At 33.2% G+C, this 26,567-nt stretch overlaps 1 protein-coding gene across 49 annotated transcripts in view; it reads right to left on the reverse strand.

Annotated features, from left to right (window-relative positions):
- The window catches only part of ADGRL3 (adhesion G protein-coupled receptor L3), an 858,853-nt gene that overhangs the window by 654,245 nt on the left and 178,041 nt on the right, over positions 1-26,567 (reverse strand). For 42 of the 49 annotated variants that reach the window (XM_063723430.1, XM_063723427.1, XM_063723423.1 and 39 more), the window contains one exon: positions 25,879-25,944. The exons of the other annotated variants lie outside the window; for them this stretch is intronic. The gene's annotated coding sequence lies outside the window, so the exon portion shown is untranslated. The remainder of the gene's footprint in view (positions 1-25,878; positions 25,945-26,567) is intronic. 49 annotated transcript variants of the gene reach the window in all.

Genomic DNA, 26,567 nt, shown 5'->3' on the forward strand with positions numbered 1-26,567 from the left:
AATATATATATTATATATATAATAAAATTTTTCAACTAACTGGGATTTTTTTGGTGACTTTCTTTTCCTCAAAGCGTATCTTGGCTTTTATTGAAAATGTAACTTGAAAAGCAAGTTAATGAATCAGGCAGAGATAGTCCTGGGGCAGAATATGCAAGTATTGTAATTCATAGCTAAAATGATTGTTTTTGATGACACATTGAGGGTCAGGAATACAAAATTAATGCAGAAACTGCATAAAACTTCAAAGCCAATATATTTAATCTTCAGAATCAACAGCTTTCTTTATTTCTGATGTTTATTTGAAATTAATCCACAAAAAGGATTTAAACACTCTTAGAAATAAGTTTAAAAGCATGTTAGACTTAGCAAGAGGCAACACAAACACTTTAACATCATCCAAACTCAGTGTTTTCTCACTTCCAAGAAAAAAAATCAGGTTGTAACTCAATTTATATTTGAATCTTAGTCTAAATCCATACATATTAATTTTAAGAGCTTTAAAATGTATCATTAGATTCTTTTGTACTCTATATAAATAATTAAATAATCTAGATTAAATAATTTATTTCCAATTTAAATATTGGTAAGTAGGGGATATTTTCACAAGGCTTAAGACAGAAAACCAGGCTACAGTCCAGCCAGTTCTCCATACCAATAAGAACTGGAAAATACATGTAGGGCTTATGGAAATCTATTCTCATAAGCAGGGAATGATCAAAGTAATCTCTGTATAGTCAGCAACAAAGCAAGTCTTTACAAGCAGCAGAGCAGGAAAAAAAAAATGGACAGCAGCTAATACCCCTATGGGCTGCAAATACCCAGGTGCAGGGTCAGTAGTTTAAAATGGCCTTCTCATTGGCCAACAGGGGCTCAGCAAGAGAGGTAAGAACCAAGCTAATAAGCTCAATGCATTTGGAATTCATTGAGGACCAAGGGAAGGAAAATCTTTAACAAAAAGAAAACACACAGAAGAGTTTAAATAGTCAATTTTATGTGATCTTTAAAAAAACCTTGCAGGAGTTTAAATTCTGGTGAGATTTCCCTGACAGCCTTAGATCCATCTTATAAATAGTACTGGGTTCCTTCATTTTAATTTGTTTTTCTCTTATTTTCCTTTCCTCCTCCCTCGCCTGGCTCCACAACCCCAGCCCCTGCCAGAAGCCCCAATTTCTCATTTCAGAAATGTCGTAATATAGAGTTACTAACATATGTATTTAGATAGCTATTTTTCCAGATGCATTCCTCATAACGATAATCTACAAAATGTTTGTTATGGAAAACCAATTTATAATTTTGAGTTCAGGATTTATAAAGGATCCCTTTATTTACTTCTCCATTCAGTCATGTATTCATTCATTCTCTAGTGAATTCATTCATTTAGAGAGTACATACATACTTGAGAATGCAAGCCAAAAGTGTTTTTATAGCTTTAAATGCATGTGTTTGTAAAATTAATGGTAAAGTATGTCCATTACATATGAGCTAATGCAGTCTCCCTCATCTCTTGGGATTTGAATCTCTATTGCCTTTTTCTAACCCTTCAAGTTGTTCTTCAATGATGACAGAGAAACTGTTACTGCAGAGCTTTGTTTGGCAGGTAAAACAAGATGCAAGTTAAACTAAAAACTGGTTTACACAGCTGGTTGTTTTCTTCAGTTTCTTGTGGACACCTCTGTGACACCATCAGCACGTTGTGAATACAGAAAATTTGTCAGAACCACCGACCTTGAAGTCTGAAGGCTTCATAAGTTATAAAGAAATGAAATTAAGGGAATAAGTATTTATTGTATTATACTTTCAGACTTTATTTAAGGTTTCAAAGGCAGAGACTATTTTTTCATTATATATTTTGAGAAAAAAGAAAATTAACATGTGAAGACTAATGACATATCTACTTCTGCAATATCAAAGCAAGCTATTTTTTAAACACCTTACTTCAGTATAATTTTAATGCAATTTTTTCATGCGGCTACAATCTTGACTTCCAGTTACAAAAAAAACCCTCAAATTATCTCTAAAATCTGCAAAATTATAATAAATTATTGTAAGGGTTTATTGTTTCAGATTTAGGCACTGAATATAAATTTTATCACTGAAACCAATTACAGACCTGCTGAATTATTTGTATAATTATTTGCCTAACTTAGAATGCCTTAGGAATGCAATAAGACCTATACAAATCAGACTAAGTTAATCGTATCCATAATATTTTATTTTGTTATTTCTAACCTTAGTTGAAATATAAAACCTTACACTCTCATTTATGACAGTTGGTTCCATGGAATGATTTGTAGTATGTAGCATACTGTTATTACCTGAAGCAAATTCCAATGACATCAGTTAGCCATTATAGGAGATAAGCTCACCTATTAAAGAACAATGCTAACAGTGTTTTATATTTTTACCAACCTGGCATGCTGAATAAGTTGTGCAGAATATTTTTCTTGTACAAACACATTACAGTTAAAATATCTGAGCTACTCTTGCCTCTCCAAACATGAATGTGGAATATTTCAAATGGTGAATAACTCCAGTGATTTATTAACCACATATATATCTTAGTATTTTTTAATAAATAAAAAGAAAAAAGTTAAATTTAAAATAATATAAGCCTAGGAATGACATAACACCCCACTTAGTTTTTCATTAAAATGAATTATCTATCAATACAGAGATAGTAAAAACAACATTAAACACCACAAAAAATCTGCATGTTCAATGGAGAAAGACATATTGGTAAAATAGTAATTTATCTACTTTAATAATATATATCATCTTTAAAATGTATTAGAAATTTATATAAGCAATATGTACTCCCTCATTAATTATGAGAATTAAGTCATTTAACCTATGAAATTTAACCACCTAACTTTTTTTTATAGGTAGGGTCAAAATTTACACTACACTACAGCCAAATAGATGGAAGATTATTTGTACGGCACTTGGGTCTCAGCCTGGATTCAAAGCTTGGCTTTCCCACATGTTAGCTATGTGACATTCCACAGTTTTTTTTTAAATCCTCAGTTTTCTCATCTATCTTTAAGGAGCACTCAGAATCTGTTCTCACAGAGTAAAAATTAAACCAGATAATGCATACGCAGACAGTAGATATATGGGCCTTCTCAATAAGTGTTAACTATTTTCATTATGAATGTTTTTACCACTTCAATGAATGAATGTATAAAATGTTTGAAGTTTGTTTATTCCTGGTGATATCTTTGACTTCTTTTCAAATAAATTTGGCGGAACTGAATAAAGTATAATGTAACTATAAGTCACATCTGGCAAAGAGTATTTCTGGTAGGTTTAGCATTATAGTGACAACCAGATGTTGAATTACACAGAAGAAAATGCGTTCTTTTTCTGGTTGTGGCTGACCACTACACTGAGTAATGTTAATTATTTAGAAAGCTTACCATTAGGCCATGTGGAAAACATGTTTTGCATTTAATACAAAAAAAGCTTCTCAACATAAGAATTTGGCAAAGGTAGGGTAAAAAATCTGTGATTCCAAATTCTATTTTATCTCTAAATATTTAAAAAAATACTGTATCTCATAGTCGGTACTAATATTTAGCATATAATTTTACATTTTGTATTTTTATCTGAGGACTACATGGAGTTTGAATAAACTGAAATAAGTGATGTTTGCCAGAAGACAGTTTGGTATTCCATTAAGCTTAATGGACAGTTCTCATGATATAGGAATGCTTCGGTAACTCTCAACAAAATTTTTATTGTCATAAATCTCAAATTATAGAATTACTATAGATATGCATCTAAACTAGATAGCTCATAATAAACACAGCTCATATGCAGTGCTAAACATCTACAAATAATACCTGTTACAGAACCGTGTCCTTTACATATAGTAACAAGAAATGTATAGTTACTATAATACTAATTACACACATATGAAAGTATGTTAAAGCCTAAGAAATTTCATGTTTCCTTTCCTACTGGAATCACTTATTCAGTGTAAAATCAATTAGTTTTTAATCTGCCATTATTTCTGAATTCTCCATAATGGGCAGGTAGCAGTGGTTCCAAAGACTCACGAAGTCTAAAACTCATGTAAGATTCCTTCCTCAATGAATTTCATTTCATTCCAAAGAAGTAAGTAGCTACTATGAAGGCTTTCCGAGATCAAGTCTGGGAAGGGCGTTGACAAAGAACATCTGACCAAGTGGAGTCCCATGTAAGCATAGTTACTCCATTATTTTTATATCTCACCTGTTTATATGTATCCCATCATTTTAAATGATATTCTTATGGGCATTTTAAACATTGTTAGATATTCCTCTGCAATATGAGGATACTAGTAATACAGTAACACATCAGGGTTCTAAAAACTAAAAAGCTTTACATCTAAGCCATTATTTAATCACGACTCTGACACTTTTTGACTTGATTATTGAAAACATGAATGGATTTACCTTCTTGATTAATATTAACCAGACACTTTTTGCAAAGGACAAAAGTGAACATGGTATTGATTTAGACCAAATGACTTATATATAGCATAAAGATTATTATAATCTTTATTCAGGGTGGTAATTTTTTAAAATTGACATATTTAAAGAGTGTTCTCACTTCTCAGCAGTCACACCCACCTGAGGCATCCTCCACAATAATAAATATTAAAGCCAGAATAAAGAAATGTTCAATGACATGCTTCTATGCTTTTTCAGGTAAACCATTTGAAGTTCAACCAAGTAACTTTTTACAGCCCATGCATTTATTCCTGTATTTTTGTACAGCAAAAAGTCAGTTGCAATTGGAAAACAGCAAGGTACTAGTCTTCCTCAGAGTAACTAAACAGGAAAACATGCTCCCAAAATGTTTCTTTTCTTTAGAACACTCCTTTCTAGTCCTCAGGGAGGTCTGCTCTGAACCCATTGGGCTAGGTTAGATTGGTTTATTGTATATGGCATATATATTATTTATAATTATAATGTAGTCAAATGATATTGTTCCATTCATTCAGAGAATTTATTTCAGTTTGCAATTACACATTAGTCAGTGCAATTATTTTAGTTATGCCTGTCTCTGCCAATGGACTGTAAACACCATGCTGCCAGAAACTTGCTAACTATTATATATCTACTAACTAGCATAGAGCCTGGCACAGTACAGATATTATAGACTGAATGGTATCCCCTAAAATTTCTTATATTGAAGCCCTAAACCCTAAAGTGACTGTATTTAAAGATGAAGCCTCTAAGGAAGCAATTAAGATTAAATAAGATGATAAGGGTTGTAAGGAAAAATGCCTGTTTTCTCACTATACTACTATTGCTCTCAATGCTTCTGATCACCAAATGTGTGGGGATTTTGCTCACACCAACCAATTCTCAAGCTCTCCAGGTACTAGCGGTGTGTCCTATAATTTAGTTCAATAGTGACACCATCTACCTAGGGTTAGCACGGACTCCACAGGTTAAGGGGTCAATCACACAAGCCTGTCCCCCAACTTCAAACACCCGTTGCAAATACAGACAATCAACTGCACGTCTGACTCCCTAGCTATGAACAGCAGATTTCCACAAACAACTCCTTGGGTTCAATAATTTGTTAAAATTATTCCACAGTTGATTACTGAATTACCAGTTTATTATAAAAGCATACAACTGACAAACAACCAGGTGAAAGAGATGCATAAGGCAAGGTATGAGAAGGAGCACGGGGCTTCAAGGTCTTCTCCAGTGCAATGGCCTCCCAGCACCTCCACTGCATACCAACCCAGAATCTCTCTGGGTTGTGAGACTTCACTAAGTAGGCATGATTTGTTAAATCATGAGCAAATGGTAGCTGATTCTATTTCCAGGCCCTTTCCCATTTCTGGAGGTTAGATGGTAGGACATTCAGTTCCCACCTTGTAATCACATGGTTGATGTCCCCGGAAATAGTTCAGATTCTGAAGGTATTTAGGAGCTTTCAGCCACTATTAATCTCATTAGTCTACAAAAAGACACTTGCCACTTCAGAGATTCTAAGGGTTTTAGGAGCTGTGTGTCAGAAAAGTGGGATACAGACCAAATATGTATATCTGATTGTGTTACAAGGATGAAGCCTTTTCCCAGTAGGATTAGTGCTCTTATAAGAAGAGACACCAGAGAGTTCCCACTCCCTGTGTGCACACAATAAGGAAAGGCCAGGTGGGGATATAGTAAGAAGGCAGCCATATACAAGCCAAGACAAGGGCCTACACTGGAAACTGGCACCTTGAAATGAGAGACTTCTAGCCTCCCGAAATGTAGGAAAATAAACTACTGTTATTCAGCCACCTAAACAATGGCATTTTGTTAAGGCAGCCCAAGCAGATAAACACAAAAGGTAACTAAAAAGATTTGTTAAATGATTGAAGGAATAAATGAATGAATGAATGAAATATGATGGAAAAACACCCCCCCAAATTCATTTTTATTAAGAAAGAATAACCTTTAATGTAACTTTCTGGCAGTTGCCAGCCTTTCTTCACTCTGCTGGAGGGAAGAAGGGTGACTTCTCTAGCTGATAAATTTAGGAAAAGAACCTGACATACCCAGTTCATTTCTTTTCCCTCTCCCATCTCTGGGCAGAAAAGCATGCAAAGGGAAAGAGATTCTGGTGTATTATTCCACACTATAAGTGTTGCAGCAACATCACCCTATCTAGGAGATATGTATGCTCCAACCACTTTATTAACATTTTTAAGTTGATCTGTCCAAATCTTCATCTAGCTCTCAACTTGATTAAAATTCATATGTGTTAAAACAGTGCTGCTTATTGAACCTACCAAATCCATGTAGATGACAGCACTATAACTTCAAAATGGGGAATGGATCATCAAATGATTAAAACATTGGTGGAAGCAAAGAATAATTTTTTAAAAAATATTTTTGAATATTTAAGCACTAACTTTTCTCATGCAGACAAATAATATCAAAATAAACAAACAAACAACCCCTTCCTGTACAAAACACAGGACATCCAATAGACCAGGCTTTAGCAAACTACAGCCCACAAGATTAATTTGCCACACTGCTTGTTTTTGTAAATCTTTCAAGCTAAGTTTTTTACATTTTGTAAGTGTTGAAGAAAGTCAAAGACGAAGAAATATTTCATGACGTGAAAATTATAGGAACCTCAAATTTCAGCACCTATTAAAATTTTATTGGAATACAGCTATGTTCATTTGTTTACTTATTGACTAAAGCTGCTTTTGCACTACAACAGGGAAGCTGAGCAGTTAGGAAAGACCACATATCCCTCAACGCCTAAAGTGTTTACTATCTGGCCCTTTACTCAAAAGGTTTGCTGACCTCTTCAACAGATTAATGGTCTGTAAAATGATGTTTGATCTTCAAAGCTGAAACACTGGCATTCACCTATGCCTAAGAGAAATATACCTATTACTAGAGAAACACTGAATCTACATATCTGGTTTGAATATATGTTACAGGTTTTTGAACCACATTGTGAGAAATATTAGTCTTACTAGCATTTTCCATATTTAGAGATGAAAATGTAGAAAAATCTGTGTCCTTATGTTTACTTATTTTTGACAAAAATACCACTAGACCATATGTTTCCTGAAACATTTCAACTTATATGATAATAAACTTAGCAAAATTTAAACCATAATAGTTATTCAATAAATCACTCTTACACAAAAAAACTATATTTGAGCAGGCTTTTCTGTTCCTACAGCAGAAGCATTTCTATTCATGCTTGTACATGTATTTAATTGTGTGAAACGTAATTGTTTTCCATTACATACTAAATATTTCATTTTTATTTAAAATCACACAGGAATGTAATATAATCGTTTAATGATTATTATCTCTGAGCTGAATGTGTTCTTCAAAAATAAATGTTCTCCAAATATATTTTGTCTGTAGTGATCAGTGACTCCAACTCCTTTTTACTGTTATACTCTTTTTAATAGATCCAGTATTCTACCACACCCTGAATTAATCAGTATAATTTGTTGCTTACGTTGTTTTATGTGATACAAATTAACTTAATAAAAATGAAACTTTAAATAACTTTCTTAACCTCACTGCTCAAAATGAAAAATTATCAGCAAAAATTCCAGGACTATAATTCTATCCACTGCATTTTCAAAAAATCTTTTTTTTTAAAAAAAAATCTTCCTTCCACATAAATTGTCACAGGGTCCCTAAAGTCAGATTCTATAATTATTTTTAAAATGAGAAAAGATAAATTCAAAAATGGAAAAGGTGCTATAAAAATAATCACTTAAAATCTAATGCAAACAGAGCATCCTCATGAGAATTCTAACAGATCTTTCAGTGTACTGCACAAGCACGTGACATACCATTAAGCAAATATAATTAAGGACAAGGGAGCAGGATTTTTTTTTTTTTTTTGTAACTTTAGCTGCACATATGGAGCATTTTTGTTTCACTTCTGGTTTACTTTCTTTTAATCAAAGACCCCCACTGTAATGCCTTCACACAGGACTCAGTGTTGTGGTTACCATGGAAACCATAATTCTGAATGTCCTAACTTGTGTGATTAAAATTTAACACAAAGTAACATTGATAGTTTTCCCCATTTCCACTACCACCAATATCCAATTCTAATTAGCAGCACAATAACTGGTTTGGAAGGAATAAAGAGCTGTGACTACTATAGCCTCACATTGCCACTTATTCACAGGGAATCCCAGGAACAATATATAGTGATAGTTCTCTTTTACAAGATGCCTAGTTTAACAGAGGAATTATTTCTAGTCCACTTTTCATCACCTCTAGAAAATAAAAAGTATATCGTTTTTCTTTCTGTAAAAGAAGTTTTTGGGGTATTTTTTCCTATATTTATTTTACTCGCTTGTTCAACTGGAGCAAAACTTTTTAACACATGTCTGATATAGTAAAGTAATAAATGAAACTATGTGACATTTTAATTCCTCGAATCCACTGGTAATATTTATATTCACTTCTATAATTACTACATTGGTTTCTTCAATATAAAATTAACCTTTCTAGATATATTAACCATGCAAATAACATAGGCAAAATCTTTTTATTTAACTGAAGTTTAAAAACTCAACTGAATCTTTCCCTTTTCTCCTTTTTTTTAATCAGCACTCCAGCAGAAGCTAATAAACTCTCAGTACTCCATTAAGGAAATATATGCTCTCTTGCTGATTATTTTGATTCCCTGAAAATTATATTGTCTCAGGGGTATACTTGCACTGATCATATGCCTTGGTACTCATCGCCTCTACTTATAACTGAGTACAAATTTATTGCATTAGTCAACACAACATTTTAAATGTAGAAATTATACTCTGTCATTCCAATTGAGTTTCTTGTCTACCTTAACATCTGTAAGAGCAAATACAAATGACATTCCTTCCATTCCTAAAATCCCAAAGAAAGCAGGTTAAGTTTATAGAGCAAGAAGGAAGATTTTAAATATTAAACATTTAGAGTTCAGTGGATATCTTAGTCATTAAGTCCAACACTCTCAGTTTTTAGAGTAGAAATTGAGGTCCATGAAGCTTAAGGGGTATCTTTGTAGTAGAACCAGTACTAGCAGTTTTAGATGTTGATTTAACATTTTTAAATTATTCACTACAGAAGAGTGACATTTCTCTTACTATTTGTTGACATCTTCTACTTTTATTTACAAACCGAATTACCTTGAATATGCACACATGGCATTTGTAAAACAGATCTTGAAAATTAATGAAATGAACCTAAAAAGATGAAATTGGGATTGTTTTAATAATTTTGTTATATATCATTGTCTGATATAAATTGTCATTTCAAATTTTATTTCACACTGAAAATATTTTGTTTTCAAGATATATCTTAGTGCAAACTTTCAAAGTTATGGTTAAATTAATAAGCAGTGCACTTTACTAATTAATATTAATTCCTACTGTAAAAAATATTTTAAAATCATCTCCATTCCTAAGCATTTTACATATGTCACTTAAATATTATACATCCTTAACTAACGATCTGAGTATTAACTGACATAAAAAATTTTTACTTCAAACATCATTTTGACAGCAGAATAAATAATAATTTTAGTAACGTCTGATTCCATCAACAATTTCCATTTCCCTATGCTTTCTACTTACAAGTAAAGGATTGTCCTGTCCTATAAATGGTCCATTCAGGACTTTTATTTCTAATTAGAATATATGAATAAATTCAAGTAACCCAAGAGTAAGTTATTCTTTTCTTTGCAGTTAGACAGAATGATGGAAGAAAAAGCACATATATGTGTTTTGGTGGGGGTTGTGGGAAGTTAAGGAAACACAGTTTTGGAAGGAGAAAAAGTACACGTAAAAGACAAGAGGAGAGGAAAGAGGAGGATAAAAATTAAGATTCCTTTATTTACATGTTCTTTACATGAGATTAGATATTAGATTTTGAAAGATTCTTTGAATATATCAGTTCTTATTTCAAGACTAAGGCAAGGGAGTCAAATATATTGAGAGACGGAGAGAGAGAGAGAGAAGAGAGAGAGTGAAAGACATTGTATACCAGAGGTTCCATAAGTGAAGTGGGAGGATAAAAAGACAGAAGAAGCCAAAAGGATGGAATGGTCAGCAAAACCTAGGGAAGACAGGAAAGGCAAAAAAGAAGTAATTACTTTACCAAGTAATACATCAGGTTAAGTTTGCTAGATAGGACCAACATGAATTAAACTTGCTAACCAGGTCTGGCTGAAGATTTTAAATTCAAAATTCTTGCCAGGTCTTAAATATTAATAGACATAAGAAAAAAAAAAGATAACTGATCTCAGTGAAAAAAGAATAATCAATCTTCAGGTTGGAATGTGGTGTCATTTATTGTCAATACATTTATGAAGGCTCATCAATCTCACTCCATGATATTTAATGAAGGGTCTACTAAAATTGATTTTTTTTCTATTCACCCAAATTCAAGGTAAAAATCATCATTTTTTTCTTTTTAAAATTCCAAAATCTGCTTTCTAGTAAAATATTCTTTAATCATATTCCTTTCAACCATTTCTTATTCTTAATTCTTGAACATATCACAAAGAACATTAACACTTTCAGGATTGCAGTTTCAGTGAGACATTGTTCAATGATTTTGTTCACAAGGTAAAGTAAAACACATCAAAACCAATATCACTTTATTATTTCATCATTCAGAGTCTAGCCTAGTAAGTGCGATAAAGACATCTACAATAATATGAAGAATGGCTCCTTCCAGAAATTTCAACAGAGCATCTGTTTACAAAGTCCAGATTTACTTGCCTGTTCAAATTACAGCATGGATAGCTCTCCAATGATCACTTTATTATTTACCCATTATATTTTCAACAGCTACATATTCCAGTGATCTTGGGAGTAAAATACAGAGAAATAGAGATTTTCATTTAAAGTTTAAAATCTGTCTTTGGAGAAATGATTCTTAGTGATAAGAGATTCAACATACCTTATCTTTGGAGCCTGAAAAGGCCAGTTAATACTGACAATTTTTTTTTATAGGAAATTAGCTAATACTATGGGTTCTCAAATCTTCCTGGTAGAGGTATTCATATGAAGCATTTAGAAAATTGAAGCACAGAATTGTTCTCACCCAGAATCTTAGGAATACTGGTATTCTGGCTATGTGGTGCAAAAGAGTGGGAAAGTCAGTGAGGAAATAAACAACAGAGCAAACCAGGAATTGAGAGCTAAAAAGATGCTTTCAACTCATAACTCTCTAGGCAACAAGGTGGGTCCTGAAGGAGTCTGAAAAAGCAGGACCACAGAAGGTCATGTGCTTCCATATTTCCCACCCCACATCCCCACATTTGCCTCATTTCTTTTTGACTATTTGTGTTTAAGGCTGGATAGAACACAAATGGAGCGTGACTCAGCTTCAGTCACATCTGTCCTGTTCCTTAATTTCTTTTTCTGTAAATGGATTACTTCCTAGAATGATTGTGAAATTCATTTGCAATTTAAAAAGTTTGTGAGGAGAACAAGTGAAAAGGTTTTAACAACAGGAAAAAGAGGCAATGATAATGTGCAAGAAAAAAAGTTTGTGGTTTAAAAGACATAACTTTATATAATTTGGTAACAATTATAAATAATGTCATAAAATTTGATGATATTTGCTAAAATATTGAAGTCCTAGAAACTGCACTATTCTTATTGTTTTGTATTATTTTATAGTATAAATATATACTTATCATATTAGAAAATTAATAAAATATAAACTTTTATTTTCCTGAATCAAAGTCTCATTCAGCAGGAATAATAATAATAATAATATATTCCTTAATAGGCTAATAGATTATTTAGTAAATTACATGAAAGCATGTTTCATAGTGCTTGGAACATAATAGACACTCAGTGAATTTAACTTGAATATGCATTTACATGTGAGACGTTTCAAAAAGGTCAAAGTACTATAAAAATACATGTTATTAGTGTTGAATTATAAATGAATACATTTGCTGGAAAAAAGTAGATTTATAGTAAATTTATAGTTACTACTTTATACATTAATAATAATGACAAAGATTTCCCTCCTGGATGATATAAGCTTTGATGCAACAGAAAAGGTAGTGATTGGGAAAGCCAAAATTTTGTTGGTTACTCATCATTTTGACCTACACTGTACAATATGCTGTTAGAGGTCAAAGTCCTTAAAATGAAATAATGCTGAACACATCGGTTTGACTGAATCAAGTTGGCAATCATTCAGCCAATGTAAACCTAGTAAGAATCTCTCCTTACTGATTAACATCACAAATGTGATTATGTAATTTGATATGTATATTCCTATAAAAGTTTTTTTTAATACTCAATTTGGTCTGATCTATGGCATTATCAACAAAAGTAAATAATTTCTTTTTTAAAATTAAAAACTTTATCATCAGTAATGACAGAAATGGGCCAACATTATAACTTAATTTGCATTCTAAATGTATTAAAAATAAATATAAATAATGAGAAAAATCTAATGGTTTTTCATTAATTTTAAACTTTGTTAAAAGTTCACTTTCTGCTACATCTAAAGCTAAAAGGATGTTGTACTAGATGACATATATGTATGGGAAATCTGCCAAGCATTTGGGTGAAAAGCACACTGTAGGTAGCACTTTACAAATAAATCCTTTCCCTCCTTAGCTAAAACAGGCTATAGTAAAGGCAATTTGAATATGATCTCAATTCAGATGTGGTTTTCCCAACTTATGGTCTTATAACAACAAAACACCCTGGTTAGTTTGGTGGAGACTCCATTCATTCATTATTCCTTGTTTGTCAATTAGCATTAGCAAAATGTGCTCTCAACAGGTGGGATAATAAATCTATGTGTTCCTCTTTCTACATTAACAGTTCAGCTATTCCTCTCCATATCAAAATTTTCCAAATTGTTTTATATTAAATTTGTTCCCTCGTATTTTATTGAAGTCCATGCCCGTTAAAATATTTTCAGATATCTTATCATTTTCTGATATATTATCATTTTCTGGCCTCTTTCAAATGGGTTACCATTGGCTATTTTTTTCAATGAAAGCTTTAATTTGTTATAATATTTTACTGAACGAATTCAGAATAGGTCATTACCTATTAAAACCTTCATATTTTCATTATATTTGTCGTGTAAAATTAACACATAATAGTGAGTATGTTTTAACTGCGGCTAGAAAATAGGCCAGCTGAAAAAGCACCTGAAATAAATAATACAGTAAGGCAAAGTTAATAGAAATCATCTGTATAAGTTTTGTGAATAAATTATGGTCTCATAACAACAAAACACCCTGGTTAGTTTGGTGAAGACTCCATTCATTCATTATTCCTTGTTTGTCAATTAGCATTAGCACAATGTGCCTTTCAGAAGCCATATAAGCTATATATACAGCAAAGGTTTTTATAATACATTTCCTCTGTCCTTGTCCTATTAGCAATTCTTTTCAAAGGTGTTATCATAGGGAATTACTGCTGCAATACTGACTGATACTGGTGTAATGAGAAGAAGCATTCATTTTTCTTGGATATTTATACTTTGTCCAGAATAAATACCACACTTACATTTTCAACCACCTTATCACTACATTGTCCCGGAACTGACAATCCAAAAATACTATTAATTCAGCGTATTTAATCAGGTATGAAATTAAATTGAAATGAAACATAATCTATTAAAATTTTTATTTGTGGAATTAATAACACTGAAGATTTCTTCATTTGTGGCTGAGAACACTGAAACACAATTAACAAAAGTATGTATAAAATTAAGTTTCTTCATTATTTAGTTCTTCATAAATTTAGTTTCTTCATTTTAAAATGGAGAGTTTACAAGATTATACATACATTATACCCAAGTTTTATAAAAATCTAGCCATTCAGAATTTTGGCAGCAAAGCCAACAACTGCTTGCTTCCATTACACTTGTAAGATGCAATTTGAGAATATACTCCCCAGGAATTAAATTTTGTGAATAAACATTTTAGCTAATTGCATTATTGTTCTCAGAACATTCAAGGCAGCAGTAAGCCAAACCAAGCAATCCAATTTCTTTATTTCTTTTTTTAAAGCAATTAAATTCTCTTCCACAAACACATTTTAGAAATCAAGGGAAAACTACATGTATTGTATATTGGATGGATAGGGAAGATACATAATTTTTTTTTATATTTAAATATAAATTTGTAATGTTTTAAAGAAGAAAAAGTGTGGTATTCCCAGGCCAAATAAATTGTAAATGTATATATTTCAGTGGTTTGTGTAAAAGTTCAGTGAGGGCAGTTTGTCATTTGAACTTTTCATCAGTGCTCAGGGCACTGCATTTTGAGAACAGTTCAAAGAATACTGTAGCTATCCGATCCAGCCATCCATTTCAGATTTTTATCTGATCATTTTATCCCATCTTTAATGTATGTCTTACACTCTTTAGAGATCTTATTCTTTAATGAAACCATATCATATGTATACATCGGTCCCTACTAAATACATAATAATATAAAAAGATTTCTCCTAATATGTCCTTAAATTTCCTCTTGTTTGCTTCTTTATCCAACACTCTATCACTCAGGAAAATTATATTCTCTCCAATACAGATTATTCATTATTCTATAATAAATAATATGGTCTTACCATGACCATACTCTTAGAATGACCATTCTCTGTTCTCCACTAATAAGATCCTTTTCATATGCTATAAATTCTGCAAAGTTTTCACAAAGAATTTTATTAAGAATTAATTACTCTCTATTCCTCATGTTCCTATTAGAGTACTTGTCATATTATCATACAGCTAGCAGTACATGTTTCTGTAGCCCCAACTAGACTTCCAATTTTCTCCAGATGGTATGACATTATTACTCCAGAACACAGCAGAGGTCTTATGCACACCAGACTACTAATACAATATGTGCTAAATAAATGATTTATTTTAAAGTAAATTAAAATTGACATATTTTATTTTTCATTCCTCTTCAAGAGTTATGATGATATTCATTAGCATTTCAAATTAGCATTTGAAAGATTGTACTTAATGTTCTGCACTACAGCAATAGAAGTAAAAGTAATATTTTTAATGTCTCATTTTCTTGTAAGTATATAAGCTTGAAACTTTTAAAAATGTATATTCACCCTGAAAAAAACGATAATTTATAATAAAGCCTGTGTTTCATAATTAAGTAAAGGCTCTAAATTATTATTGACATTTTAAATTCTGAAAAAAATTGAAAAATGTAATTCTCAATAAAATCTCATTATACTAAAAAATGAAATGAATTTACATTTACTCTTGTATTTGCTTAATCTAAATTACATCTAAAAGTTTTTTAATATTAAAATTTTGAAAAACATTACAAAAATTAATGATTCTATAATATTTAAGCTTCTGGATTACTTAGTGGATTTCTGTCAGGCACCAAAACTGTTTTTCTTTAAGTATTTTTTAAGGTCTTTAAAAATGTGCATATCATTGACTTCTGACAGAGTATACTAAACACAGAGGCCAACTAACTTCTTCTTCTCAATGACCCAAGATCATCACAGAATTACAACATCATATTTTTTTAGATCAAGGAGGTCATTTATGGATAATCTAGTGCTGTTCTTGCTAATTGGACAAATGAGAATACTACAATCCAGGGAGATTGTGTGGTGTGTCCTGGGTCTCAGATCAAGTTAATGGCAAAACCAGGCTTAGAATGAAGAGAACCTTATCCAGGGTTGTTTCTAACAGGAACCAGATTTGAAAATTGTGTATAACTCAGCGGCTCTTAGATACATAGAGAAACTTTGCTGTGACATATAAGGGATAGAGCCAGCTATATTTAATAATTTTATGATGATTTTTAGTGTTTATTTGGTTCCTATTCCTAATATCCAATGCCAGATTCATGTTTTGTTGTTAGTATTTCCATCGTTTCATAATTTGGTGTATTTAATCTGAGAGGTTTTGTATACTAGATGACCAAATTTGTTAGAATATATTTGTAAATATTTTCTCATGAGACTCTTCTCTCTCTTTCTTTTCTTTCTTTTTTTTTTGAGACGGAGTCTCGCTCTGTCACCAGGCTGGAGTGCAGTGGCGCGATCCGGGCTCACTGCAACCTCTGCTTACCGGGTTCAAGCGATTCTCCTGCCTCAGCCTACCAAGTAGCTGGACCACAGGCGCAAGCCACCATGCCCAGCTAGTTTTTGTATTCTTAGCAGAGATGGGGTTTCACCACGTTGGCCAGAATGGTCTTTATCTCCTGACCTCGTGATCCGCCCTCTCCTCTGCCTCCCAAAGTGCTGGGATTACAGGCATAAGCCACCGCGCCCGGCACATGAGACTCTTTTCTATGTAAAAAGAAAACCATTTATGCATGTAAATTCTGAAGGGCACTTGACGTGTGCTTTAATTAGAATAAAACAGCTGAATATCCATCCAGTACCGAAAACAGTTAAACCTTATTTCTATGGTCAGTTGTTTTGGCATCATCTGCGACAGGAAACAAGACAAAACTCATAAAGAAAAGACAAAAATATCATAGAAGGAAAATATCATAAAAGTGCCATTTTGGCTGGGCGTGGGGGCTCACGCCTGTAATCCCAGCACTTTGGGAGGCCGAGGGGGGTGGATCATGAGGTCAGGAGATCGAGACCATCCTGGCTAACATGGCAAAACCCCGTCTGTACTAAAAATACAAACAAACAAACAAAAAAATTAGCCGGTCGTGGTGGCGGGCGCCTGTAGTCTCAGCTACTCGGGAGGCTGAGGCAGGAGAATGGCGTGAACTCAGGAGGCAGAGCTTGCAGTGAGCCAAGCTCGCGCCACTGCACTCCAGCCTGGGCGACAAAGCCAGACTCCATCTCAAAAAAAAAAAAAAAAAAAAAAAAAAAAGTAGCATTTTTCACTTGAATAATTTTCTTACCTAAATCTAAACAGCAATAAAGGCAGGTCTTGCCATAGTTATACTAGCGTTAAAAAAAATTAACAAAATCCAGTGTTTGAAGAAGATAAAACTTTCTGCATACCAACAATTTAATAAAAATGGCACCATAAATAGAAATAAATAGAAACTGGAACAAAACAGGTAATAGAAATGAAACTTAGAAATAAAAAAAAAAAAAAAAATCAATAGATAGACTTACTATATGACCAGCAATCCCACACTTGGGTATTTAACCTAGAGTGATGAAAACTTATGCACATACATGCAGACTCACACACATTGCAAATGAATGTTCATAACAACTTTGATGTGGTTTGGATGTTTGTCCCCTCCAAACATCATGTTGAAATGTAATCCCTAATGCCAGAGTGTAGCCTGGTGATTGGGTCATGGAGGTGAATCCCTCATGAATGGCTTGGTACCCTTCTTGAGGTAAGGAGTGAGTTCTCACTCTGAGTTCACGTGAGATCTGGTTTTTTAAAAGAGTGTGGCACCACCCCCACCTGTGTCTCTTGCTTTCTCTCTGGCCGTGAGCTACACCAGGCCCTTTTGCCTTCTGCCATGACTGTAAGTTCCCTGAGGCCCCCAGCAGGAACAGATGCTGGGGCCATGCTTCCTGTGCAGCCTGGAGAACTATGAGCCACAATAAACCCTTTTCTGTTTATAAATTGCCTTGTTTCTAGCAGTATTTTATAGCAGTACCAATGAACTAACACAATCTTTATTATCATTACAAATTAGAAATAACTCAAGTATTTTTCAATAGGCAGATAAATGAACTGAGATACATCTATACAATAAAATATTAATCAGCAATAAAAAAAATGAATGAATTATTGGGGCACTCAACAACAGGGATGAACCTCAAAGGCATTATGCTGAGAAAAAGAAGTCAATCACAAAAGGCTACACATTGTACGATACATAGGAATGGAGAACAGACCAGTGACTGCTGGGAGTTAGGGGCAGAGGCAGAGTTTGACTACACAGAAGCAGAACTAGGGAATTTTTAGGTGATAAAACTGTTTTGGATCCTAATTGCGGTAAAAATTGCACAATTCTCTACAGGTTTTCCATTTCATAGAATTTTCTACAGAAAACAAAGCATACAAACAAAAAGACTACAAGCATAAATACAGATGGAAAGGCAACAGTTGTGGTTGCATGGGTGTATCTATTTGTTAGTTCATCAAATATTTACAATAACTAATTTTAAATGTATGTTCTCAAAAAATTTAAATGTATATTGTCAACTGAAAGAGAACAATGAACAAATCCCCCTCCTGCAAGAAAACAAAATGTCAATAGCTAATAATGCACTGTTTAGCTATGACACAAAACACCAATCTATAAATATTTATAGCTCAGAACAGACCTCACTCTATTCAACATAGCATCCTTGATTCAGGCAGAAATAAGCAGCCTTTTTTGGACCATCATAATATTTTTTCAATGCCGTGGATTAGACACAGCAGTGGACACTTTAAGATAAATAAGGTCTGGTCAAGACAAGGATCAGAACACAAGATTTTAACTGGGCTACTGCTAGCTCAGGGTTTAGCCGTAAACATAAAAAACAGAGAGTTAACATAGCAATGAGTATGCACTCACTTTATAACATAAAAATCTAGTAATAAACATTAATTTTAAAATAACTAAATTTTGAAATTAGTCATTATTTTAACATTTAACATAAGTTTTAACAGATTTAGTGAGAAAAGCTATACACACCAAAAATACTGATCCAAGTAATTGGTTATAACCTTTGTGAAATTCTGTTAAAAATGAATTTTATTTTTGTTTTGGAGGGAAAAAAAGTATTATTGTTGTTTTGTATACACTCCATTTGCTGTTCATGGCTTCACAGCCCGCTCTGTGGATTAAGTAGTAGCTGACAACTTTCGCTTTGCTCAACTGACTGGCAGCTATCATTCGAATGCCAGACTCATCTTTATGTAGATTTCTAAAGGTCACCATTTATGCATGTAAATTCTGAAGGGCACTAACTATATACAGCTGACAGATTCTGACAGCCACGATATCTCCAAGAGTGGAATAAGCAGGAATGACTGTCTGAATAATTAATGTGCTTTTACCCTGCTCGTAGCCAGTTTTTACATCCCGCACATTCTGACTGTGGTTTTGAAATTAATTAGAAAACATAATCTCCTGGCAAACCAAAACTTCTTTTTAAATTTTCTATAAAAAAGGGGTAAAAAAGCGAGACAATTAATGACCTTCAGTTTAAAGTGTTAAATTTACAGAAATCACTCCTACCTAGAGATGAAAATTAACATCTAGCTCTGGATATTATTTCTGTAAAAAAACAGACATTACTATTTCTGTGAAGACATTACATCGTTACTGTATAAAAAGTGTATAAAAGCAAATAAGCAAAGAATTCTGCTCCCTACACTGCTCAATAAATGGCCCCATCACAAACAGGGTTGCCACTTTCAAACCTGCGACTCATTCCTGATTTCAACTTTTCTCTCATTACTCAAATGCAATCAGTCACTAAGACCTATCAATTGCCTTCTAAATAGTCTTAAATGTGTTACTCCCACTCAATCCCCATTGTTGTTGTGTTAAACTGGATCTTTCTCATATCTCACCTGAGTTATTGCAAATATTTCCTGGGTAATCCACCTGCCTCCAGTCACATGATCATGCATGCTGCTTTCAGAATTATCTTTCTAATATACAAATCCATGAGCAAAGCCAATGGTGCAATATAAAAGGCACACAAAAACAGAAATTAAAAGGATGTTATAAAGAGGAAATATTTAGAATACATAAAATAATGGAAGGAGGCAATAAACAAATTTTGTGTAATGTGGTAATATATGCTCTGGAGAAAAGGCAGGAGATGGGGGTAGAGGCTACTCCCAAACAGTTTCCATTTTAAATGGGAATGTGCACGGAAGGCTACCATGAGAAGAAAATACCTAATGTCTACGAAACAAGCCACGTGAATAACTGGGGAGACTGATCAGTAGAAAGGCCCACGCTCTTAGGTAGTGTGGCCTAGTGTGTTCCACACACAGCAATGAAGCCAGGGCAGCTGGAGAGCAGAGAAGGTTGAAGATGGAACAGGTCGCCATTTGCTGTCTGTGACAACAGTGGAGCAAGGAAAACAGGAAGGTGATGTAACTATCGACGCAGAAGAGGACTGTGATTTGGACAAAGGCAGTAGCCTAAGAGGTGTTTAGAAGTGGTCAGACAGAACATGCTGATGGATGTGTAATGTGTGAGATAGAGGATTAAAGAATTACTCCAATAATTTGTGCCCAAAGAACTGTAAGAAAGGAGCCATTAACCCAAACGTCTGTGAGAATGATGTTACTGTATAGGATTTCTTATTTTGAAAACTTTGGTTTCACCCTGTGTGTTTAAATACATTCAAAGAGGTCATTTCCTGTGGAAAATAGACCTTCTCCAGCACGTCTTTCCTTTTGAGGCTCAAAAAACTGTAGTGTATTTTACAAACACTTACGTAGTCCTTAAGATAGGCATTGTTCTATTCTAAATGCTATATGGTAGATCATATTGTTAACCCAATTATGCAGGTGAGGAAAGTGAAGCAAAGAGAGGATAAATACCATGCCCAAGGTCCTCTATTGACTCTGTCTTCAAAATTTGAGCTCTTTATTTCCTCTCAGTTGTTTTGTGTATTTTATCATTAAAATGGAGTCCAGAGGCCCCCAGAGCTGATAGTGGGAGAGGGGTGGATGATGATGGATATGTTTGTTGTGGGAAGTCAGGGACCCCAAATGGAGGGACCGGCTGAAGCCATGGCAGAAGAACATGGATTATGAAGATTTTATGGACATTTATTAGTTCCCCAAATTAATACTTTTATAATTTCTTACGCCTGTCTTTATTGCAATCTCTAAACATAAGTTGTGAAGATTTCATGGACACTTATCACTTCCCCAATCAATACCCTTGTGATTTCCTATGCCTGTCTTTACTTTAATCTCTTAATCCTGTCAGCCAAGGAGGATGTATATCACCTCAGGACCCTGTAATAATTGCATTAACCACACAAATTGTACAGCATGTGTGTTTAAACAATATGAAATCTGGGCACTTTGAAAAAAGAACAGGATAACAGCAATTGTTCAGGGAATAAGAGAGATAACCTTAAACTCTGACCGCCGGTGAGCCGGGTGGAACAGAGCCATATTTCTCTTCTTTCAAAAGCAAATGGGAGAAATATCGCTGAATTCTTTTTCTCAGCATGGAAAGTCCCTGAGAAAGAGAATGTGCACCTGGGGGTGGGTCTCTAAACTGGCCCCTCCCCGCGGCGTGGTCGTCCCTTATGGTCGAGGCTGCAGAGATGAAATAAACTCCAGTCTCCCATAGTGCTCCCAGGTTTATTAAGAAGAAGAAATTCCCGCCTAATAAATTTTGGTCAGACTGGTTGATCTCAAAACCCTGTCTCCTGAAAAGATGTTATCAATGACAGTGGTGCCCAAAACTTCATTAGCAATTTTAATTTTGCCTTAGTCCTGTGGTGCTGGGATCTCGCCCTGCCTCCACTTGCCTTGTGATATTCTATTACCCTGTTAAGTACTTGATGTCTGTCACCCACACCTATTCGCACACTCCCTCCCCTTTTGAAAGTCCTTAATAAAAACTTGCTGGTTTTTGTGGCTTGTGGGGCATCACGGATCCTACCAACGTGTGATGTCTCCCCAAGATGCCCAGCTTTAAAATTTCTCTCTTTTGTACTCTGTCCCTTTATTTCTCAAGCTAGCCAATGCTTAGGAAAAATAGAAAAGAACCTACGTGATTATTGGGGCAGGTCCCCCGATATACGTTCTAGATCTTGATTTTGGTGATATTTTCACAACTTTATGTGCTTGTCAAAACACATTCATATGTTGCAAAGACTGAATTCATTATATATAAAATAGATATCAATAAACCAGCCTTTAAAAAATACAATCTAGCAAATATAAATTGACACATGTTGGAAATGCATACATTTTGTCCAAATGAAGACTGAATTTCTCATATTATATAATCCATTCTAATACTTATTTTTTCTGATTAAGTCAGTGTTTTCTATGTCATCTTCTAAAAACATTGGCTGATAAAGTAATACATTTTTATTTATTGCCATATTTTTCTCATGTGATTTCAGCCATTTTTACCATAGCAGAAAGAGCTACACTTTCTCTAATGACTTTATTCCTTCCCTGCAAGAAATCTCAAATGAGGCTTCTAAAGATTTATCATAAAGTTTAGTAAAAATTTGTAAATTGCTAGACTGACCATGAGTATAAACCCTGCTGAACAAACCCAGAAGTTTTACATGTATGTTCTAGATGTTAATTTATTACAAATCTTACTATTTATTTTGCTGTGTACTATCATTAACTTATACCTCAAAACAAAATATATTCTTAGGACAAGTTTAATCACTTAGAATTTAAGAGTCAAATCCATATTTCATAGTCTTCTTGATTATTTTAAGTTTTTGGTTAGCTCCTTAATAAATCTGAGTAGTGTTTATGTTATATAATGTAACTGAAAAATAACCTATAATAGAAGTAGGGGAAATATCAGCTGCCATTTTCTTAATGTTGCCTTGGTCATGTATTAGTAAAATAATCTTCATTTTTCCAATTTTGACGTTAGGGCTACATAAAAGCAATTTTCTAGATGTAAGGACTAGTTGAGCTAAAAATGATAGTAATTCCATAAATGCACTTAACCAAATACATGCAACATGAGTACAGTAAAATACCCTTTCAAACAACCACCACCATCAAAATCCCAACGAGGAGCCACTTGACATCCAATAGGATAGCTGTAATCGAAATGACAGATAATAACAACTTTTGGCAAGGATACAGCAAAATTGAAACACTCACACAGTTCTAGTGGAAATGTAAAATGGTGCAGCCACTTTGGAAAACAATTTGGAAGTTCCTAAGAAAGCTAAACATACAGTTAACATGTGACCCAGGAAATTCAACCCTAGGTGTATATCCAAGAGAAATAAATACATACACCTACACAAAAACTTGTACAGAAATCTCCAAAGTAAAGTTATTCATAAGAGCTTCAACATTTTAAAAAGTCCATCAACTAAAAAATGGACAAACAAAATGTGGTGTATATCCATATAATGGAATACTATTCAGCCATAAAAGAAATGAAGTAATGATTCATGTCACAACAAGGGTGAAACTTGCAAACATTATACTAACTGAAAAAGACAGACACAAAAGGCCAAACATATGATTCTATTTATGTGGTAGACCCTCAGTGATAGTATGTTAGTGGTTTCCAGAGGGTGGGGCAACAGTGGAATGAAAAGTAACTGCTAATGGATACAAGGTTTCCTTTTGGGGAAATAAAAATATTCTGCAAGTAGAGAGCAGTGATAGCTGCACAACTTTGTGAATATAGTTAAAAAAAACAGTGAATTGTGTACTTTGAAATGGTAAATTTATGGTACATGAATTATATCTCAATTAAAATATTAGAAAACAAACCTGCCAAACATTTAACGGGGCAACAATCCCTATGATTTCTCTATAAACTTCATATTTGGGACCTGTGGCAGTCATTAAATTAAATATTATTTAGCCGTAATGCTTTCTGATTTTTCATAAAGAAAATAAATATGAGAAGATGTTCTGAAATTTTATTCCAACATCCCCCTGAATACTTTTGAACATTCCAGGGGCATCTAGAATAGAAAATTAAGCTTTTGTGAGACAAACATGATACTTCACGGACTGTTTCAAGCCAACTTCACCTGACTCCTCTCCTAACATTGTCTTACCACATATGTAATCCTTCAGCCACAGTGGAAACAGCAATCCTTCAATGGCCATCCCTTGCTCTTTCACAAACTAGTGTGTGGGCCTGGAATGTATAACCTCACCTTCCCTGTCACAACAACTCCTCCGTGAATTTCACAGCTTCTCTGAAGGTTTCGGCGCCTCCAGCAGAAGTGAACTGCTCCCACCTTTCTTTCTTCAGCAGTCTGTCAGGAACTCTCAAAATGTGCACAATAGTATCTGCAGTACTTCATCTTTCTCACTAGTTTTTAATATGTCCACAGCAAACATATCTAAGTTTGTTTGGATTAATTTTTATAAAAAGGATGATTGCATGAGCGTGTTTTGTATATTGATTTATTTCACCAACATTAAGTACCAAACAAACTATTACATATTCAACTTTGTAAAAGAATGTCTGCCCAGTTTAGTTGTTAATGTATAAATAAGCTAATAAATATAAATGAAAGAATCACATCTATTCTGAAAGAAGGAAATAATATTAATTGTTTGCAAATGTGACTGAGTGTGAAGAAGAAAACACTGACAAGAAATTCCAAATGAAAGAGATTCAATCATATCTCTTCTGTAAAACAGGAACAACTTTGCTTGCATATGGAAATAAATAAGGGGAAGAAAACAATGACGAAAAATTAAAGCAAAAATATTTAAAAGACAAAACATCAACTGGAAAACGTAGTGCATAGAAAGGCAAGTGCAATATTTTTAAAGTTTTAAGTCACTCTTTACTCTTAAAGCTCAGAAAAAAGTACGGAATATTTGAAAATAGATGATAGCAATTAAAGTACATATCAATTATGTCAATAATTCAAAATGAAATGAACTTAAATCATTTTAATATGAAGAACAATAAGAAAGTTGATATTTCAAATATTAGGCTCTGTATTTATAATAATGTACATGCTAAACTTTACAAAGTAACTTTACAGGAATTACTTTCAGTGACTTCAAGAAAAGAGGAAATTCTTATTGAACTGTTGATTGATTAATATGCGGGCCTGTTTTGCCTTCTATGATTTTCTGGGGAAGATGTAAATATGGATATTGACTTAAAGTTACACTGCTTGAAATGTTTTATACTGGACTTCATAAATATATTTCTGATAAATAACAACATAATTTTTTAAAGTAATTTGCTTAATATTAAACATCGTGTTGCTACCAAAAGAATATCTTTTATTACCTAATATTTATATTCAACATTATGAATACGTAATTGAAAACTTAATGAATTAAAGAAAAATGACTTTAACACATTGTGTTAGTGTACATGTAGCAACTGAAAAAAAACTCAATATGGTTATTCTACATTAGTTAAGAAAGTAATAAAACATATGTGCCTTTCTGAAAAGGTGGAGACCTACTAAAACTGTTATTTTTAGCTCATTTATTTTTCATATAGCTGGAGTATATTTCCTCACAACAGCAATATTTTTAATTAGATAACTTATAATTTGTTCACAAGAAATACGATTTTTGGAAAATGTATAACAAGAAATGGCAATTTATTTTCCAAAAATATGTAAAATTCCATTTTAGTAACAAATTACAAATATGCTGATGTTTCAATACGATAAAGACTCATAAAACAATATATTAACTTGAATGTAAACATTTTTAAATAAATTTTGAAATTATATGGTTGGCAATAATAACTACTAATTACCTTAATTTGCTCTTCAATTGCTAAAAATCCATGTTTTTTTCCTCCGATTTACCAAATTAAACATTTCTGAAAAAAAAGAAAAAAATATTTAATTTGATGATGAGAAAAATTAAATCTTCTGTTTTATGGTTACAGTTGTAGAACTTTTTGAATATTTCTTGTTGGTTGTCAAGTCTATTATTTCCCACAATGCCTGAGGTCTCACAGCAGAACTATGGTATGTAGGGGAAATTTAGGATGCAGATGACACATCTTCCTAGACTATCTAATTTATTATAATGTTTACTGGGAAAATTGATGGATTTGGTAGCTACAGATTTCTTTTCCTAATTAAAAGAATATAACAGTTTTTAATATAAATTTTGCTATTTCCAAGAAATGTCCCTATTTCTTGCCACAGGCTCTTCTAGCTAAGATACTGGGATTAGTCTTATCACTTTTGCCATTAGGTAACAGGCATACAAAACAAATTGAGAAGCACCTTAGCACATTTAATCGTACACATATACATACACGCACCCTTATTTATGTATACAGACACAAATACTGTAATCTATTTATTCACAATAATCTAAATAAATTTGGATTTAAAAAATAGAAATAAACAAAAATGTAAGTTTAGTTAAATGAAAGATTTATAGAGGCATTTGAGTTTTTATTTTCTTTAAATTCCCATAATTTTTTTATTT

Source organism: Pongo abelii, chromosome 3 (assembly GCF_028885655.2).
Source record: "Pongo abelii isolate AG06213 chromosome 3, NHGRI_mPonAbe1-v2.0_pri, whole genome shotgun sequence".
NCBI classification, from domain to species: domain Eukaryota; kingdom Metazoa; phylum Chordata; class Mammalia; order Primates; family Hominidae; genus Pongo; species Pongo abelii.